The following is a 6,107-nucleotide window of genomic DNA, read 5'->3' on the forward strand; positions in this document are numbered from 1 at the left end:
TCCCAGCCGGCTCGCCCTGCCCCGCAGGAGACACTCGCGGCGGCTACGGCCGGTCCCTCATCGGCAGCCACTCCATCCTCTGACGGTCCTCTGCCTTCGCCTGAGCCCTTTTCGGGGGAGACAGAGAAGTGCCCTGGCTTTCTGGCCCAGTGTTCATTGATTTTCTGCGAACAGCGGCGTTTTCATAACAATGACGGGGCAAAGATTGCGTTCTTGGTACAGATGCTTCGTGACCGGGCTTTGAAATGGGCCCAGGTCGTGTTAAACTCCAACCCGGAGATCTCTTTTGAGAGGTTTGTGATTAACTTTAAGACTGTGTTTAATCAGGGCTCTGGAGTCGAGGCTGCGGCGCTCCGCCTCCTTAACTTTAAGCAAGGTAAGCGGAGTATGGCAGATTATTCAATCGACTTTTGGATTTTGGCAGAAGAAACCGGCTGGGGACCGGATGCGCTCAGGAGCACATTGTTAAATAACATCCGGGAAGATCTGAAAGATGAATTGATTATGCGGGACCTACCCACTGCTTTTGACGAATTGATGTCGTTATGTATTAAGGTGGATGAGCGGCTACGAGCTCGTCGGCAAGCACGGAACTCCAGTTCCCAGGAGGCCGCAGGGCCGCGAGGGGCGGAGGCTTCGGCCGATTACCGGTCCTCCCGGACATCAGGGGGCGCCGACGGAGAGGTACAGCCCATGCAAATCGGCAGCTCTCACCTAACTGCTGCAGAACGTCAGCGACGCATCACGGCCGGTGAGTGTCTGTATTGTGGTAATAAGGGACACATGATTGCCTCCTGTCCGTCGCGAGCAAAAGGCCGCGCCCGCCAGTGATGGTAGGAGTACTGGTGGGCGGTTTGAATCAGGATAAATCTCCTCCACGTTTAGCCCTGCCGGCTAAGCTTCTGGTCCATTCCGAGTGTCATTCACTTTCTGTGCTTATTGATTCTGGAGCAGAACAAAATTTCATTGACTCTGAACTAGCTAAACGACTCTGTGTGACTGTGGAGTCACTACCCCATGCCTTACGCGTCACGGCTTTATCAGGGCAGCGCCTCCCCGACATCACACACATCACTGAACCGCTCACCCTCACACTGTCTGGCAATCATTCGGAGGAGATTAGTTTTTTTGTTTTTCACTCCACTCAGATGCCGTTAGTTCTCGGTCATCCCTGGCTCCAGCAACACAACCCCACGATTAATTGGCAGAAAGGAGGCATTACGGGCTGGGGAGAGGAGTGTCATATGACTTGCCTTAAGGCTGCCGTACCTCCTAACAAATCTGTCACCGGCCCAGAGCCACCGCGGTCTTCCGACTTAGCAGATGTGCCGTCTGCTTACCACGATCTCGCTGAGGTGTTTCGGAAGGACCGAGCCCAGTCGCTGCCACCCCATCGGCCCTATGACTGCGCCATAGACCTGCTGCTGGGAGCTCCCTTACCAACCAGCCGCCTCTATAGCCTCTCGCTGCCGGAACGGGAGGCTATGGAGAAATATATAACTGAATCCCTCGCTGCCGGCATTATCCGGGCCTCTTCCTCACCCGTCGCAGCAGGTTTCTTCTTTGTGGAAAAGAAGGATAAGACCCTCCGACCCTGTATTGACTTTCGGGGACTCAATAACATTACGGTCAAGAATAAATATCCACTGCCCCTGCTCACCTCCGCTTTCGAACTTCTCCAGGGTGCCGTCATTTTCAGCAAGCTGGACTTGAGAAACGCTTACCACCTGGTCCGGATTCGGGATGGCGATGAATGGAAGACGGCGTTTAATACCCACCTTGGACATTTTGAGTATCTGGTCATGCCGTTCGGCCTCACTAACGCACCTGCAGTATTCCAGGCTCTGGTCAATGATGTTCTAAGAGACTTTATTAACCGATTTGTGTTTGTCTATCTAGACGACATTCTGATCTTCTCTTCCTCCCAGGCGGAACACGAGACCCAGGTCCGGCTGGTGCTGCAACGCCTTCTGGAGAACCGGCTGTTCGTCAAAAGCGAGAAATGTGAATTTCATGTGCCCTCGGTTGCCTTCCTAGGGTACATAATCGAGCGGGGAGATCTTCGACCCGACCCTGTGAAAGTCAAGGCTGTTGTGAACTGGCCAGAACCAAACAACCGTCGCCAGTTGCAACGCTTCCTTGGCTTCGCTAACTTCTACAGGAGATTCATACGGGACTTTAGCAGGATTGCCTTACCATTAACCCAGTTAACCTCTCCCAAGCTTGCTTTTCAGTGGAGTGACGCTGTCCAATCAGCCTTTCAGGAGCTCAAGAAACGGTTTGCTTCAGCGCCCATCCTGGTCCAACCTGATACCACTCTTCAGTTCGTGGTAGAGGTCGACGCATCCGACTCAGGGGTGGGGGCCGTCCTTTCCCAACAGAGGGAAGGTAAGATGCACCCTTGTGCCTATTTTTCCCGTCGTCTCACCCCTGCAGAACGTAACTACGACGTGGGCGATCGGGAGCTCTTGGCGATTAAGCTCGCCCTGGAAGAATGGCGGCATTGGCTGGAGGGCACCACTCAACCCTTTGTGGTCTGGACCGATCACAGAAACCTGGCCTACCTTCAAACGGCGAAACGTCTCAACGCTCGACAGGCCAGATGGGCCCTGTTTTTCACCCGTTTTCACTTCTCAATCACCTACAGACCCGGTTCCCGAAATGTCAAGCCGGACGCTCTCTCCCGTCAGTTTTCCGCTGCTGACGAAAAGGCGGATCCGGATTCCATTCTGCCGGCAACCTGTACTATTGGGGTCATCACCTGGGAGATCGAGGCGGCCATCCGGGCGGCTCAGATAGCCGAACCGGATCCGGGAGGGGGGCCCGTCCACCGACTCTATGTTCCGCGCTCTGTCAGATCCCAGGTTCTGCAATGGGCTCACACGGCCCGGTTCTCCTGCCACCCAGGGATACATCGCACCGTCAAGTTTCTCCAGCGGTACTTCTGGTGGCCCTCACTCACCCAAGATACTCGGGAATACATCACTGCTTGTACGGTCTGTGCCCGAAACAAACCATCGAACCAACCCCCGGCGGGTCAGCTCCATCCGTTATCCACTCCTTCCAGGCCATGGTCTCACATAGCACTGGACTTCATCACCGGGTTACCTCCATCAGCAGGTAACACTGTCATCCTCACCATAATCGATCGTTTCTCTAAAGTGGCTCATTTCATTGCTCTGCCTAAGCTTCCCACAGCTCTTGAGACTGCACGCCTACTCACCACTCACGTCTTCCGCCTGCATGGGATCCCGGAAGACATAGTGTCCGACAGAGGGCCTCAGTTTACTTCTCGGGTCTGGAAAGAGTTCTGCAACTCCCTGGGCGCAAAGGTCAGTCTATCCTCGGGTTATCATCCTCAGAGCAGCGGCCAATCCGAGCGGGCCAACCAAGAACTGGAGACCGCCCTGCGCTGCGTCGCCTCCACCAATCAAACCATCTGGAGTGAGGAGTTGCCGTGGATCGAGTACGCCCATAACAGCTTGACTGCCTCTGCCACCGGCCGGTCTCCATTCGAAGCTTCCTTGGGATATCAGCCTCCTCTTTTTCCTGCTGTGGAAGGTGAGCACTCTGTACCCTCCGTCCAGGCTCATCTGCGCAGGTGTCGCAGAGTTTGGCGGGCAACTCAAGCAGCCCTACTGCGCACGAAGGAGAACAACAAACGCATCGCAGACCGGCACCGGACTCCAGCACCCGAATACTCTGTCGGCCAGAAGGTATGGCTTTCTACCCGCTTTGTTCCGGTCAGGACTGAATCTAAGAAACTTACACCCACCTTCATTGGCCCTTTTGAAATCTCCGCCTTGGTCAATCCTGTCTCTGTGAAGTTAAAGCTCCCTCGCAATATGAGAATCCATGATGTTTTCCATGTTTCACAACTCAAACCTGTCCGGTCCAGTCCTCTGTGCCCTCCTTCCAGGCCCCCTCCTCCCGCCCGGCTTGTGGATGGCTTGCCGGCCTACTCCATCACTCGCATCATGGACTCTCGGCGCCGTGGGCGTGGCTGTCAGTATCTGGTTGACTGGGAGGGTTATGGCGTGGAGGAGCGCTCCTGGGTCCCTCGGGCAGCCATTCTGGATGTGCCCATGCTCCGGGAGTTTCACCGCCTGCATCCGGACAAGCCTGGTGGGTCGCCGGGTGGCTCCCGTTGAGGGGGGGGGTACTGTCATGGTCTCCGCTCCTCGTCAGCTGACAGCCGTCAGGTGCTTTGTTTTTGTTTACCTTTCTCTCTCACCTCTGCTCTCTCTTTCTCTCTCGCCCTCTCCCATTCTCTTTCTCCTGCCGGGGCGGAGCTCAGTATGGGCTCCTGCCCCTGGCCTACACACCTGGAGGTGATCAGCACACCTGTCGGTGATCATGAGAGATTGGAACCCTTCTTAAGAGGGCGAGTCTGCTCTACTCGTCGCTGGATCGTTGAGCCTTCAGCGTCAGTCGTCCTGTATTTTATAAAGTCAGTTTGTGAGCATGTCTGAACCAGGAGACTAATGTTTTTTTTCTGCCTGTGCATAGATTGCCTCTGGACTTGTTCTTCCCCGTGCCTGGCGACTGAACGGGAGCAAGAGAGATAGAGGAAAGGAGAGGAGATGTGTTAGGACTGAATGGAAACCTTCCCTTCCTGGACTCCTGCCTCTTTCATTCCTGGACCCTGGAACCCCGACCCCTTTTTTCCTTTGGCACTATTATGTGTATATATGAATTTCACTGTAGGAAACACTGTAAATAAATGCACCTTTTGAAGATACTAGTGGTCTGCGCGTGAGTCCGATCTACGAAACCTGACACCTGGCTCCTTTAATCCTGCATGACAAACCTCAGGATGCAGGTTATTATTACTCTTTCCTGCTGGCACACCTGTCACACCTGAGAGTCAGCTACACAGCAAATTCAAAAGTGTTAAATGTTTTGGTGTTAATAGTCTTCTTGCAAAAGTAGAGTTAATTTTACTCTAAGCAGAGTCACATTCTTTTAATGTAACTCTGAGGTGTAAAATGATAGTAGTTAAAATCGAGTGTTAAAAATGAGTGTTTCTCTGTCAAATCTGGAGGTGTTACAATGGAAACATTAACTCTTGACCTCTTAACTCTGAACTCCTACAGGGGCTATGACACCAATAGAGTAAATTCACAGACTCCGCCCCCAGCACGGCTCCAATCGAAGCTGAAGTGAAGCCGTTTCAGAACATTTTGCTCTACATATTTGAGTTGTTTGCCATGCTTGGTAAGTCATTTTTTCAAAGATTGTTTCAATTATTATCATGAGCTTTTACTTCTGTGGCTCTTTGGAGTTGAGACGAAGCTGTGTGAAAGGCATTAGCCATGTTGCTCGGTGATAGCATAATATTCTGTTTTAGCTAGCTGAAAGGTATTGTCTGCGGGCAAATACCACAGCCTTGAAAAAAAGCTTGCATGTGAATTTTCAGTCAAACTTTTGGTCAAATACACCTAAAACAATGTCTAGAATGTGAAATGTTGGTATAATGGTGCTACTTGAAGCCTGAAAACGATCGCCCATAAAAAAACGAGCAAACAGCAGTAGCAGACGTCCTGACTGGATTCTACGTTAGCATTTAGATCCCTCCAGAGTTTTGTGCACACGGTTTAGGTAAAAATGAAAAAGGTTGAGGTTTTACATTTAGTTCAGTATTACCTGTTGCCTGTGTCCTTGTCTTTTGGGAAAATACTTTACACAAGTAATGGCTCAAAGAGGATTCCTTTTTTTTTTTTTTTACTGTGCTGCAATTGATTACTGGATTATTTGTGCCATTAATTAGTGTCAACTAATTTTTATTCGATCTCCGCACAGGATATGCTTGTGAAGATGGAATATGGGGGAGAGCAGAAGTGCGTTGAAGTTCCACAAAGTGATGAATGAAGGACATGCATATTGTATTGAAGAAATAAGTGATGAGAATGCTGTTATTTGCATTTACCATGTCAGACCTTTTGATAAACAAAATTCTAATGAAAGTGAGAACATGTACACTGTTACATCTTTCAGAAAATGTTTTGAAATTGTGGTGCACAGTTCAGAATAAATGTTTTTCAAAAACCATTGGATCTTTTTAGTAAATGTTTATTTCCAAAAGAAATTTCTAGAAGTTCAGAACA

General features: G+C 50.9%; 1 long non-coding RNA gene across 1 annotated transcript; it reads left to right on the top strand.

Annotated features, from left to right (window-relative positions):
* The first annotated feature begins 4,933 nt into the window (after positions 1–4,933).
* Positions 4,934–5,864, top strand: LOC146566362 (uncharacterized). Its single transcript, XR_014894211.1, has 2 exons — positions 4,934–5,217; positions 5,803–5,864. It is a non-coding gene; the product is annotated as an uncharacterized LOC146566362 (long non-coding RNA).
* The last annotated feature ends 243 nt before the right edge of the window (positions 5,865–6,107 follow it).

This window comes from Mchenga conophoros, linkage group LG10 (genome assembly GCF_057382185.1).
Source record: "Mchenga conophoros isolate Kocher_MC1m ecotype Shallow Benthic linkage group LG10, M_conophoros_male_GT1.1, whole genome shotgun sequence".
Taxonomy (NCBI): Eukaryota; Metazoa; Chordata; class Actinopteri; order Cichliformes; family Cichlidae; genus Mchenga; species Mchenga conophoros.